This window comes from Antechinus flavipes, chromosome 3 (genome assembly GCF_016432865.1).
Source record: "Antechinus flavipes isolate AdamAnt ecotype Samford, QLD, Australia chromosome 3, AdamAnt_v2, whole genome shotgun sequence".
Classification (NCBI taxonomy): domain Eukaryota; kingdom Metazoa; phylum Chordata; class Mammalia; order Dasyuromorphia; family Dasyuridae; genus Antechinus; species Antechinus flavipes.
The window spans coordinates 524,140,761-524,155,334 of record NC_067400.1 but is presented as its reverse complement, the minus strand read 5'-3'; the positions used below and the strand labels follow the sequence as shown (position 1 = coordinate 524,155,334).

The window sequence follows — 14,574 nt, the reverse complement described above, 5'->3', positions numbered from 1 at the left end:
ATGTTGGTCAGGTACCTATATGGGCATTGATCACATGCTGCTTTGTGACTGAACAATTAGTGCCACAGAATATTATTTCAAAGCCATGACATTTTGCTTGGTAGATTTACTGGTTTTCATGGAAACTTAAAAAAAAAAAAAACCGATCTTGTCCTCCTTTCTTCCTTCCCCCTCCCCAGGATTTTAGCCCTTACCCTTTAGAACACACCCATCTATCTAAAGGACAAGCAAGACATCAAAAATTGCTGGATTCTAGAAGAGACCTGCTTTATCCTTCAGAACCTGTCTTAAAACCTCCTGGGTGTCATGTACTTGTCAGTGTTAGAAATTGAGTTGTTTACAGCCTCCCTCCTGGTTGCCTTAATAATTTTGTCAGGGTTGGATACATCTATGCAAAAAGCCTTTACTAGACTTTCTGGAAAGAGATGCAAAGTGATTCCTTATTTGCATGAGCATAGGACAGAACTGGGGAGGCTTCCGGATGAGAAACTTTTTTTCATCTGGACCTGGGGCTTCCAGCAGTGTCTTTCTTGATGTAAACAGAGCCACTGGAAGTTCTTGGTAAATAGGGAGCAGAAATGCCTATGCAGGCTGTTATGTAGCAGATTAAATTCATGGTGTTGGAGAGAAAGGTGAAGCTCTGCCCTTGCACACTAATAACACTGACGTCCAGTAGTATTGGAATAGAGTACAGAATGAGACCTCTCAGACTTGGCCAATATGTACATTTATTTTGCTTGTCTATACATATTGGTAAAAATGGAAAAAAGAGATGCGTTCATAGGTAGTTACAGGCCTGGGGAAAAAAACAGCAGCATTTTAATTAAAATATACAGAGAGAAGGGGTGGGACATAGAAGGGGGCATCAGTAGAACAATTTGTTACTAACTTGTTATGCTTATAGATATGTTTCTTCTAAAAAATACCTTGAATGTATCAGATGTTCAGTTGTTTTTTTTTTTTTTTTTAATGCAGTCTGTTTGTGTTTTGAGGTGTTTGTGATCATTGAATCCACAATAAAAAGAACAACAAAACGTTTAGTTTTTATATCACTTTTCAGTTTTATAGAGTGTTTTCTTTGCAACGACCCTCTAAGGTAGGTTATAAAAATAGTGTGTGCTCCTCATGATACAGATGAGGAAACAGAAGCTTTCTAGAGTTTAGAACTGGGGGGGAGAGAGAGAGATCTTAGGAGCTGGAACAGATAATTTCTTGTCTTTCTTTGCATAATTGAGGAAATGGAAACTCCCAGAAAGGTATGGGACCTTGCCTGAAATGCACAGCCATAAGGACTGCATCAGAAGTGCTCCAGTCTCCAAGTCCAGAGCATTTTTCTTCACCTAGAGTAAAGTAACCTGCATGAGTAGTGCGGTTAATAAGTGGCAGCTACCATATTTCAAACCAATGTTCCTCCCACCCCTCTACTTAAAGTGTTTATGGCCAGCTTCCTGTGTATACAAACAAACAAAGGGTTACAGAGATGAAGAACCATCTGCAAGAATGAATACTGGGAGAAAGTAAGCTGTAGTCTGAAAAAATCTAAAACAGAGAAGATTCAAGCCTATAAAGAGGCCATTTAGTCATAACAGCTGTCTTGGGTTCAAGGCCCCCCCTCAAGCAGCTGACTGGCTGTATGACTCTGAACAAGTCACTTAAAACCGGTGTTGTAAGCAACTTTCTAAGTGTGTGAGTTGCAAAAAAGGTAAAGGGAGCACCTAGATCAATAAAATCACAAATCACAGAGAGAGAGAGCACAAAAACATCTCTTGATCATGAAGGAGATAGAAAAAGAAAGGGTAAACTTGGTTGTAAATTTCACAAAAGTTTCCATGCTGCACTTTGCGTATAATATGCTGTTTGAACTCCTCTTAAGTAATTTTTCCAGACTGAAGAGATTAATTGGTTTTCATCAGTCAATAAGCATTTATTATGTACTAAGCATTAGGGTTTATGCTGGAGTTACAAGAGAATTTTAGCCTAAATTCACATGATTTAGGCATTTAACAAATATCTGCTAAATTGTATTATGTATATGTCATGTGTTAGATTTTATATTGTGGCCCCATTCAAGACTTTAAGCTTAAGGAGAGCAGGCATATTAGTTAAATGTTCTTACAGTATGGTGCATACAGGTGCTTAGTAAAATGTCCATTTTTTAAAAGCCTTTTATTTTCAAAATATATGCATGGATAATTTTTCATCATTGACCCTTGCAAAACTTTGTGTTTCACAGTTCAGCAAATGTTAATTGTCTGTAATATTTAAAATCCCCACCCCGAATTGTAGATACAAAGGTGGAAAGACATATTTTTGCCTCCAGAAAGCTTACAATATAGTTATGGGGACAGAGATCTGAGAAATGGGTACTGGAATAGGCAGGGAAAGAGACTGGACCTACAATTAATTTCGTCATTGATGGAAGGAGTATCTATCAAGGACAGGTCAGTATTGTTTTTGCAACTGAGTTTCAGAGAGTTGGCTAGAACCCTTCAGAAGAGATGTGACTTGGCCATGGTCACAGAACCATAATGTGTTATAGGTGGAATTTGAATTCAGGTCTTAATGGCTCTGAGACTACTTCTGAAAGATATAGTAGAAAGTGGTACAAAGTACTTAAGAACATCTGAAGAGGGATGGATCACTTTTAGCTGAAGAGTAAGGAAAAAAGATGACATTTTTGAAGAGGTGGCACATGGGGAATAGAAGCATTTTAACCAGAGATATGAAGAGAGGATCTATTCTTAATAAGTGGCACAATCTGGGCACATGCTCAATGGCTGGAGATAACCTGATGAAATTGGGGGATTCCGTTTCCTGGGTTATTTGAAGGGAGTTCCCACCCTGTTGGAAAGGCAGGCTAAAAACAGGTTATGACCAGTCCTGTAAAATGGAATGATTGAATTGAAAAGGGGAAAACCCCTCCATACTTGACAGGGAATTTTGAACTAAAGAAAAGGAAGTCATCATTTATAAACTTAATGGAAATTATTCACCAATAAGTTCACATTGAAAGCTGTGGATGGAAAAACATTTTTTCTTTTAACCTTTATTTATTTTGGGGCAAAAATTATAGTTTGTAAGGGGCATCTTCAGCATGGAACCCAAAGCAAGAAGTGACAGACTCTTGGCTTTTTTCTTTGTATTCTGGTCCAATCTCAGAGCTCATTTTGTATTTCAGTCTTTGTGCTAATCAAATTTAGTTCATTGAAAACTTATTAAGGATCAGAACACTGAGGTAGAGGAAATAGAAAGTTTAGATCTAAAATCAAACTACACACAAATATATATATATATATATATAAAATGACACATGCACAACTAACTTTACTTAAAAAAAAAAAGTTACTACTTGGAAAGCCTTAGGAACTCTAATCTGTGCAGGGACCAACCACAATTTCTAGAGAATAAGTGATGAAACCTGCTACCTGTTTCCTGATGGAAATATGATGAACCAAAGATATAGAAGGATTGTTAAATGGTTAGAGTGCCAGATGTGGAGTCATCATTTCCGAGTTCAAATCCAGCCTCAGATATTTGCCTCAGTTTCCTTATCTGTAAAATGAGCTGGAAAAGGAATTGGCATACCACTTCATTGTTTTTGCCAAGAAAACCCCAAAGGAAGTCACAAAAAATCAAACACAACTGAAAATGAGTTACAAAGAGATAGGAGATGTATTTTTTTTTTTTTTTGATTTGGCCAATGTAGGAATTTGTTTTGCTTTGCTGCATATTTATTACAAGGGGTTTGTTTTTCTTTCTTTTTCAGTGGGAAGTAAGGCAATGTAGGAAGAAGAGAAGGTGGGTTTTTATTAACTAAACAAAATTAAATTTTAAAAGAAAGATATATCTCTAGTTATTAATCTTTATTTTTGGAAGCATGATATTGTGGTATATGAAATATCAAAGAACATAACTATGATTCAGAAACTGGGACAGAAAACTATGAAATAGTAATATTGTAATGAATTGCTCTGTTTTAAAATAAAAGGAAAAATGTTGCTAATCAATGAAATGATCAACTAAAGAACTAATGTAAAGTACATTACTCACTGCTTAACAAGAGAAGTAAAGATACATTTTTGGATACAATCAATTTGAGAAATTGTTTTACTTGACTGAGTATATTTGTAACAAGGATTTTCTTTTTCTTTTTTTTTTTGTGTGTGTATGTGTGTTTCCAGTGGCAAGGTAAGAGAGGGCAGAAGTAAGGTAGAAAGGAAGGAAAGAAAGAATAAATAGGGTTGTTAAGGATGTGTGTGTGTGTGTGTGTGTGTGTGTGTGTGTGTGTGTGTGTTTGTTTAATTTGTCCTTCTAACTTCAGGGCTGGTGCTCTATCCCTTGCTCAGCAATAGGGAATCATGGAAGAGTTTTGAGCAGAGACTGAAACAACAATAAGCTAAATCTGTACATTAAGAGAAGGATGCTAGCAGCATGTGAAGCATCAATGGGAGAACTTATGGCTGTTCCATCATCAAATACTCTTTAAGTATTTAACTATATATACTACATTGTACTGGTTGTTTGGGAAGATACAAGAGAATGAAGATTGCTGCAAGAGTCCATACTAGTAGTTAATTAACTAAGAGTCCCTCTTGGAAATGTGTCACAGAGAATGGAGATCTGGAGAAGGACAGATAATGACAGTCAAGTTGTTTGGATGGAGAATGAGCCAATTCTTTGCCCTCGAGATTTGGGGAAGTTTGTGTCGATTTGGGAAAAGTGAGACTTGTTAGTTGCTTGCTCAGACCCAGGAAGAAAAATAGGCTTGATTGAGGCCAAATTTAAATAGCATCAGATTGTCATAATTGACTTGGGGATGGAAGAAGTGAGGTGATTTTCATGTGTGGTCACTTAACTCTGTACTGGGGGCTCTGCAGTACATTGAGGAGGATGTAATTGTAGTTCCCAGAGTGTCCATTAAAGCTCTCAACCTTAGGTATCCCTGCTGTTGATTGTGCTGGGAAAGAACATGACTCAGAGCTTCCCTTTTCAGGGAACCATTTACCAATGGGAATCTTTTTGTTTCAGAGAGCTGAGGCTGTGGTGGGAGGCTGAAGAGAGTTCAAAAGGTTCCTTAGTGTGGGTGAAAGAATACCTTCCTTGTAAGTAGCTCTGAAAAAAACCAGTTGCATCTTGGACTCAGAGGGCTATGTAGCTGTGGTCTCTTTCAGCCAAAGGATCTTCTGTGTGGCCTTTGCTCCAAGAAAACACACACACACACACACACACAGCTGATATATATATCCTATACAATAAGATGAGGTTTTGTATTATGGTTCCCATGGTTTTCTGGCAAAATCTGTAAACCTCTTTTGCAGACTCACGTGTTGAATGAAGTGTATTAAAGGAAACTATATGTGTTTGTACATAAAATTACTTGTGCCTCTACTAACAAATCTGTGCAGAGTGCACTATTCCAGATTAAGAACCTCTGCTTGAAGTAGTTGTATTAGCCCCCATGTTTTAGCATTTTCTCTTTCTGCCCTTGTAGGGCCCTCTTCTCCAGGAACCTCCATTTTGAGGAAGAAATCAAACCATTCATTCTTCATTCCTTGGATTTCACCATTCTTCCCCCTCCTCTCCAATCTGGTACCTTCCCTTCACTACGTCCTCTTTTTTCAGCTCCTTTTTCTACATTGTCTTTATCTGTTAGAATTTTTTTGGCTAATAATTTGTTTCCCCAGCTCTTACCTTTAAAGTCTGGCTTTAAAAAGAATTTGTAGGCTTGGCTTCTTTTGCAAGGGAAAAAGAAAGGGTATATTTTAGGAGGAAAAATGCTGGTCCAGGACAGTTTAGGTGTTCACTTTAGGTTACTAGGTCTCACAGGTTATTGTGAGAGTTTGTTCTAGTTTCAAGTCTTCCACTAATCCAATTTTATCTAATAAAATAATTTTATTTCTCTATACCTCATGCCCCTTAGTCTATAAAATGAATAAAGCTTATCTTGTGGACCACGAGTTAAATGAGGGGGATTTTGTGGGCTCTTCTAACTCTCACATTCTGAGATTCTGTTAACATGATCCTAGAATTTTGCAGCTAATCACTTGTGCTCATCTTTAATGTTTGTCACTATCTTAGAGATAATAAATAAGGAACGGTTCTTGCCCTTTAGGAGGTGATAGTCTGGAATGAGCTGTGTTTATGTGGGCTGACAAGTTTAGAGGACAAGGACTCTGCACTTGATTTCTAACTTGCAGGAGTACTTTGTATATATTTTCAATACGGAGACATTTATTTCAATAGGGGACAACATTTTTCTGTAGCCAGTAACTAGAATTGGGAATTTAGTAGTGAAATGAAACATTCTTCCACTTTCTCTAGGACACTTTAATGGCCAAAGATTTGATTAATTCTACATAGAAGGAACTTCATTCTAATCATTTCAGGTTCCAGAGATCACCATCTTCATGTCTCTTTAGAATCATAGACTCCTAAAAGAGAAGAGCATAGAACTGTGATAGAACAAAGACTTGGAGGGGACCTTAGAAGATAGAATGTAGAATGTTAGTGACAAAGGTGACTTTGAGCTTTGCTTGTACATCTTATCTTATAATCGAGGAAATTGAAATGCACAGAGAATGATGGAGACTCACTGAAGATTACACAGCAGGTGGATTTCAGAGCTGGGACTAAAATTTAGATCACCTGGATCCCCATCCAGAGCTGTTTCTAATCGTATTCTGTTGGTTATTATGGTGGAATGAGCTGTACCAGAATAAAGCTGGATATAGTTGATTTTTTCCTTATTTTATTCCCAGCATCTAACATAGTGCTTTGCATACAGTAATTGTTTCATAAATGTTTCTTGATTTGAATGAATCCCTAATTTAGCTGCAGATGAGTTCTCTAGTTTCCTATTCTCTTTGATATCCACGTTCTGATTTCTCCATATCTTCTTAGCCTTTTTCCCCATTAAATACCCATCTCCCACATTCACAAAATCCATTCATATTCTCTCTAGGTTCCTCTCTGAGTGTCATTATTCCATTCCCTGATTTAGTTCCAACACCACATAAATATTGTTAGTATCTCCTCACCCATCTTGTATCTCAGTAAAACAAAGTGAAGGTAAGGTCCAGTCAAATCAACAAATATTTTTGAAGAGCCTATAGTGTGCTAGGAGTGCTAAGAGGTATTAGACGACATTTTCTTTAAAGTACATCCCCAAAGGTTTCAGAAAAACCTGGAAAGACTTATATGAATTGATGCAAATGACTTGAGCAGAATCAGGAAACCATCATACACAGTTACAGCAGCATTGTAACAACGATCAGCTGTGAAGACTTACTTAGCTATTCTGATCAACACTGTCTACTTCCAGAGAGAGAACTGATGAACTCATAATGCAGAATGAAGTATATACTTTTTTCACCTTCTTTATTTTTCTTGCCTTTTTTTTTCTTTTGGTAACATGGCTAATACAAAAATATTTTGTATAACTTCATGTGTATGGATATCAAATTTCTTGCCTTCTCAATGGTGGAAGAAGGGCTGGAGAGAGTAAGAATTTGGAATTCAAAATTTTTTTTAAATGAATGTTAAATTGTAATAGCTCATTTGAAGGGAAAAAAAGTGTATCCTCATTCTAATGTTCTTTAGACATTTAGGTTGTAATCCAGGCTTTACCTTGAGGAAAATGAGTGACCTTGGACAAGTGACATCATCTCTATGGGCCGATTTCCTGTTTTATAACATGAGAGGATGGAGAGGAGAAAAACCCAAATATTATTTAACTTCTCTTCCAGCCCTAGCATTCTGTGAATCTATTAAATGAATTTTCCAGAGAAACAGGGAAATGTTCTCTGCCTCTCCCCACCCAGTTATTTCTACAAATTAAAAGGCAAATGTCCTGGTAAACTCTAGAGGTATATACTGGGTAGAAACAGGAATTCTACCCATTTCTCTGTCCCTTGATTTGCTCTATCCTCCTCTGTTAAGACATGTGACATGGGACTGATTTACAGGTGTCTCCTTAGTCTGGGGAGTAGGCAGTTTTCTGCCATCTGTGGTGCAGGTAGGGAATCGAGGCAAAATTCAGCTTGTGAAAGGCAGGTGCCAGCTTGTCAGCCCCTTCTGTATAGCCTTGTTGAACCAGAGGGTGGGACATGTCAGCATCTGTTTTCCTTGTTCAAGCTGCTATCCCACATGAAGTTCATGGCAGTGGCAGCTGTAACCTGTTTTAAGGCAGGCAAGGTCAAGGGAAGCCTTAGTCAGCATCCTTAGGAACACATACACACACACACCTGTTTTGATACCTATTGAGTTCACGCAGTTGCAGAGCTTGGGTGGAGGGGGAAACCCCAACTCCTAGTAGAAATTAAATAGCATGTCCAAGGTCACAGGTAGTAAATAGAATCAGAACTTGAACCGAGGGCCACTGTCTTCAAGAATAAAGTGCCCTTTAGGGAAGCTAAGTAGCTCAGTGGATAGAGTGTGACTCTGGGCAAGTCACTTAACCTGATTGCTTTCCCCTTAGAGAGAGAGAGAGTGAAAATAAAGTGTTTTTTTCTACGACATGATGCTGTGATGCTGTGTCCTCCTCAAATATTAGATCCCAGAACAAGCATAGGATGTTATTTAGAAAAAACCTTTCTCAATCATTTAGCCCAGAAGTTCTTTTTTTCTATCATGGATTCCTATGGCAGACTACTGAAGCCTATTTGGGGGGATCCCATGTTAGAATAATATTTTAAACACATAAAATAATTGTAGGATTATAAAGAAGACCAATTATACCAAAATACAGTAATTAACTAAAACAAACATAAGCTTATAGATCCCAGGACAAGAATCCCTGATCTAGAGACAGTTAGGTGGCACAGTGGACAGAGCACTGACCCTGGAGTCAGGAGAACTCAAGTTCAAATCTAGCCTCACATACTTAACACTTCCTATCTGTGTGATCCTGGGCAAGTCACCCCCAATTGTCCCTAATCTAATCTCCAGAAAAGGTCCAGAAAGTCCAAGGACTCCCCCACAAGGTCATACTTAAGAGTAGAGGTAGGATTTGAATCTAGGTCCTCTGACTTCAAATCCCCTTTCCTAATCCATCCTGCATTATTGTATCTTCTGGAAGACCTGGCACGGTGAATCATAAATATTAATAAATGTCTGACGATTGTCCATGCTGGGTATTTTACATGTCCATTTCCTGTGAATAGCCCTCATTTTGACCTGTCTCCTGGGCAACTTTCCTTTGTCATTCTCCATTATGGATTATATGTCTCATGGCATTTTAATAGGGACCTCTAGAAGCTATGTCTGTTGAGGCTGGCATTTTGAACATAGGGACAGTTCTGCTAACACACCTGGATCTCTGCATAGAGATGGTGATCTTGTCATCATAGGTGACCATTGTCAGGGTGGGAAGATTGAAAGTGGAAGCTAAAGCCCCCAAATGCATAAGGCTTAGTCGGGGGAAAAGCAAAGGAAAAAAATTTAAGTGTTTTTTAACTAGGCTTAAAACAAGAATAAAAATCCAATCCCAGTGTCTGGAGGCAGATGGTAGAATGTTGAGAAATATGACAGAGAAAGCAGAATTATTTAACTATTGTTTTGCTTCTATCTTCATCAGGGAGAGTGATTTTCAGATTGGGAAGGGTGGAACAAATTTCTGCTAATGGGGAATCGAAAATCAATACCACAGACTCAAAAAAAGGTCTGAATTATAAAGGACCTTGAAGCTCATCTAGTAGCATTTTCTCAATTCCCAGATAAGCAAAGAGGTGTCCAAAAAGTAACACTGTGCCCACTATCTACAAGCTAGTGACTATAATGAGTATAATAGTAATCATACTAAACATAATCCACAGGTCTTTTGTGTTTGCAAACCACTTTGTCTACATTTTCATGATGCAGGTGCCATATTTCCCATTTTATAGATGAGAAAGCAGAGAATCAGAGGTTAAGTGATTTGTTTGGGATCACACAGTCCATGTCTGAGACAAGATTTTAATCCAAATCTTCATGACTTTTAATTATAGCACTCTCCTATTATGCCATGCTCTTCTGCCTCTTAAAGCCATTTTAACTAAAATTCAATAACTTTTCTTAAACTTCTAATCTTCATTATTTTTTAAAATAACAAATTCATTTCTGAACCCTCTCTTATCCCCAAAGCCATTTCTAAATATTTTCTATTAACTTAAAAAAAAAATCTGCTACTAACCCTTTGGAGTCTTGACAACTCTGCGGTAGATGATACATTAATTATTATCATTTTATAGGTGAAGAAACTGAGGGTAGGGGGCCTTGGTTGCCAAAGTCACTTGTTGGTTGGTTGTTCTTCCTTCTCAAAGAGGACCAAAATGACATTAATATATTAGGGTCAAGTTATAGTTTGTCCAACTGTGGCTGATCAGACCAATAAGAGGTTGGAGTGCTTTGTCAGACACAAATAGTCCATATGAACATTTGGGCTAGCTTCTGTAATTGTGCTTTGCTCATAGAGCATAGCCCCTTCTCTGATGAGGGCACATTATGCTGGGTCATCTCATGCCATGTTTCTACATACAGTTGACTCTAAAGTTCTTAAGAGATACCTTGACAGTGTCTTTGTATTGCTTTTTCTGACCACTTTGTAAGCACTTGCCCTGTGTGAGTTCTCCATAAAATAAATTTTTTGGCAAGCATACATTTGGCATTCAAACAATATGGCTAGCCCAACAGAGTTGTACTCTCTGTATTAAAGTTGGAATGCTTGGCAGTTTCCTTTGAGAAAGGACCTCCGTGTCTGGTATCTTATCCTGGGGATCTTCAGAATCTCCCTAAGACAATTGTGTTCAGACAATTGAGTTCTGACTAGTACCTCTGATGTGAAGACTGTTGAGCCCTTTACAGGACTGCTTTTCACTTTTGGTGTCCATCTCTCATCTGTGTCTCACAAGTTGCTGCATGCATACTTTGGTAAACCATTTCAGCTAGTTGAAGGTAACCAAAGAGTCTCCTACTCTATGGGGAACGAGGCAGGCATATACCAAAGTTAGTCAGAAAGTGTCTGAGGTGGAATTCAAAACATCAGTCTTCTGGACTTGAAGTTCCATGCCTGTCTCATATGTTTTATTACCTTCTAAGTCTCCAGATTCACTATTCTGTGGTCTGACCCATTTACTATGAATGAGGGAATATTACCAGATCATCTAATTGTTCTCAATGAGTCATCTCAAGAGATATAATATCTTTGGGGTACTAAAAGTATTTGTAGTTGTGCTTACATCCTGAAGAAGAAAGATGTTGCAGAAAACAAAATGGTGGTTGGTATGAAGGGTTAGGGCAGTGAGGTCCTGGGCATGTTGACTTTGATTAAAATTCCCCAATAAATTTTTAGATAATTTATGAGTTGTGTTGACTAGAAATCAACATGAAGCTTTTTAAAATTAAAGCTTTTTATTTTCAAGATATATACATGCATAAATTTCAACATTCACCCTTACAAAACCTTGTGTTCTAATTTTTTCCCTCCCTTTGCTCATCCCCTCCCCTAGATGGCAAGTCATCTAATATTTGTTAAATAGGTGCAACTCTCTATATAATATTTCCAAAATGTCATGCTACACAAGAAAAATCAAATCAAAAAAGAGAAAAATAAGAGAAAACAAAATGCAAGCAAACAACAACAAAAAGAGTGAAAATAATATGTTGTGGTCCACATTCAACTCCTCTCTCTGGGTGCAGATGGCGTTCTTCGTTACAAGGGCATTGGAACTGGCCAGAATTATCTCTCATTGTTGACGAGAGCCATATCCATCAGAATTGATCATTGTATAATCTTGCTATTGCTATGTATAATGTTCTCCTGGTTTTGCTCATTTCACTTAGCATCAGTTTACAACATGAAACTTTTGAGAAGCCATGCTATGCTCATCATATTTCTTTTTTTGACAATATTCCTAAACTTGTAAATGAGGGAAATGAATTGTCATAGATTGCCAGATGACTTATTAAGGTGGAGAGGAACTTCTCATGTTACCACTGACAAAACAATTAGAAGGATTTGGAACCTGAAAAGTGTTGATTAAAAATAGTTATCATTAGGCATCTGGTGTTATGCCACATAGTTCTTGCCTTTTGGACATTTCTGCCAATGACTTGACAAAGGCGATGTGTTTTTCAGTTTTGTAGGTGATCTACTCTTAGAAGAATAACCCAGTGAAAGGATCAATCCAAAAGATTCCCAACAGATTAGGAAGATGGGGCCACGAGCATGCACATTGTGAATCTAATATGACAAAATTGAATAGACAGTATATTGTGGTAGAAGAAATGTTGGCATTGGGAGAATCTGTGCAAAATCCATCTGTACCCATTTTGGTGTGGCCATGAGATAAGTTATTTTAGTCCCTTTTGGACTCAGTTTTATTTGTATATGAAATAAGGCACCCAGATTGTATTTTCATCAAATATAATTTCTGGCTCTCTGCCCCATGATCCTATGAAAAGAGGTTCTCTATTTGATTTCAAATAATCATTTATAGAACTAGAGAATTCTGAAATTCAATTTGACAAACATTTGTTAAAAGCCGCTTTAGGTGCAAGACACCTTGGTAGGAAAGTGTAAGTGAAGTAGCTTAAAAACAATTTATAGGAAAAAGACTAGTGGACATTCGCCAATAGATGAATAATCACATGGCAAACAGTTCTCAAAATGACAAACTATTAGTAAGTATATGAAAAAATTCTCTAAGTCACTAATAATTAGAGAAATACAAATTAAAGCAACACAGGTTGATGGACTTGGCTCTTCCCAACAATATGGTGATTTAAAGCAGTTCCTATAGACTTGGATTAGAAAATGCCAGTCACATCCAGAGAGAGAACTATGGAGACTGAATGTGGATCAAAGAAAGCATAGTCTTTTCACCATTTTGTTTGTTTGTTTCTTGTGGTTTTTTTCCCCCTCTTAGTCTGATTTTTCTTGTACAGGCTGGCAAATATGGAAATATGCTTAAAAGGATTGAACGTATTTAACCTACATCAGATTACTTGCCGGCTTGAAGAGAGGTAGGAGGTGTTTGTTGAAGACTATCTTTACATATATTTGGGAAAATAAAATACTATAAAATTTAAAAACAAAACTCCTCAAAATCCTCACAGGTTTCGTCTCACACTTGGAAAGTTGGCAAATGTGACAAAAGATTTATTATTGTTTAATCACATCTGACTATCAACACTACTGTCTGAGACCAGATTTGAATTTAGGAAGAGGAAGCTTCCTGATCTCCACCCAGCACTCTATTGCACCACCTAGCTGCCCCTAGGAGTAGTACTGGAAGTGTTACGAAAACATGGGCACACCTACTCATTTTTAGTCACCTGGGAAAACAATTTGAATCATACAGACATAGTAAATGACTACATCTCTTTTGACCCAGAGATTATACTGCTAGTCTTCACTAAAATATCTATACCGGCACTTTATCATAGCAAAGGACTGGAAACAAAGTAATGTCTATTGGTAAATGGCCAAACAAATTGTATGTGGATGTAAATGGAGTATTTACTTTGTTATAAGGAATGATGAACACGATGAATGTGAATATAGAAATGCTTAGGACACATGCATTGATGAACTGATACATGAACTGATACAAAGTGAAATAAGCAGAACCAGGCACTGCATTATATATAATTATGACAACAATGTGAATGAATGAAAAGAATGAAATTACACAACAAAATTGAAATCTAGTGATAGGAAAGCGTAATGACTAGGTTTGACCCCAAAGAGAATGAGGTTATCTTAATCTGCCTTTTTCTTTGCAAAGATAGAAGAGAACTATAGAACATGGTGCATAATGATGGATTTTTAAAAATGTGTTTAGTTTTGTTGAATCTTTTTATTTATGCTTTTTGAAAAACAAATTAAAAAGAGATGGCCCTGTAGAAGGGTGAGGATGGAAATGTAAAAATGTAAAAAATGTAAAAATAAAATAAAACATATCAATAAAATTTTGTCTTAAAAGAAAAGAAAAAAGACCAAAGAATTTTAATGGCCTCTAATGTAGAAGCCAAAAAAGTTAATGTGATCTTTCTTAGGTTGCCTGAATGGTGTCCAGATTGGGGGAGTTAATGATGTTTCTGGTTGGGCCATATTTTAGTAAACTTAATAAACATCACCATGTCTTTCTTCACTGATTTAAAGATTTTCAGGTCTCTGGGGCATCTTTGTGAGTTCTCATAGCCAATGAAGGAAACGGGGAAGGTGTAGGAGTTCTGTCTCCATGTGCTTATGAACTGAGCCAAGGACAGCCTGGAAGTTAACTTTTTTTTTTTAAGTGCAATTCCTGATGTAAGCTTGTGTTTCTTCTCATCTGCCACTTTCTCCTGATAGTAGAGGGTGGGAAAAAATTGTTCAGCTAATTAAGACATCTGGTTGTTTGACATTTCTCTGTGGCTGTTTAAAAGCTTGGGAGGGGTGGGGTGTGGGAGAGCCAAGGGAAAACTATTCCCTGCCCTTGCCTGTCTGAAGGGCTGTGCTTGGGAAAGAAAAGACTTGTCTTGTAAGCTTCGTAGAGGAGAACCTGAGACCAGTGAGTAGGATTTGGAAAGGCAGATTTGGGTTTAATATAAGGAATC

General features: G+C 37.3%; 1 protein-coding gene across 1 annotated transcript in view; it reads left to right on the top strand.

Annotated features, from left to right (window-relative positions):
- GAB2 (GRB2 associated binding protein 2) overlaps window positions 1-14,574 on the top strand; it is a 252,651-nt gene that overhangs the window by 16,898 nt on the left and 221,179 nt on the right.